Genomic DNA, 519 nt, shown 5'->3' with positions numbered 1-519 from the left:
TTGATGATAAATGATTTAACAATAAGTAATTTAAAGATAAAATGCCTTATTGCTAAAAGATCATGTTAGCACTTAGCATCATATAATATTATTACTTTTTAGACATAAAATTGTTTTTATTAAATAATTATACAGTATGTCCCATAAGTCCCGTTCACCCTTAATATCTCCATGGGAAATTAATACATTTAAACGCGGGTTTTTTTACAATACTAAGTATGAAAATTCTGATTGACTGGCATAAAATTCAATTTTTTTTTTTTAAATTCAAAAATTCAAAAAAAATTGTTTATGCATTTAAGAATTTAAAATTTGTAAGATAGCCATTTTGTTGAACATATTTTTAAAACAGTTCAAAAAAAAAAAATATAAAAATTGACCAATTTAGAGCAAGTTATGTTTTGAATAATTAAAATAATAGTTGTTACCTATAAAAACACGAATTACTCGATTTAATCAATCTCGATTTTTTATGTATGATTTTTTATGTTAATCTGTAAATATCAAACTATTAGTGGA

The sequence above is a fragment of the Acyrthosiphon pisum genome, chromosome A2 (genome assembly GCF_005508785.2).
Source record: "Acyrthosiphon pisum isolate AL4f chromosome A2, pea_aphid_22Mar2018_4r6ur, whole genome shotgun sequence".
NCBI classification, from domain to species: domain Eukaryota; kingdom Metazoa; phylum Arthropoda; class Insecta; order Hemiptera; family Aphididae; genus Acyrthosiphon; species Acyrthosiphon pisum.
The sequence above is the reverse complement of the archived record's forward strand: the minus strand, read 5'-3'. Positions refer to the sequence as shown.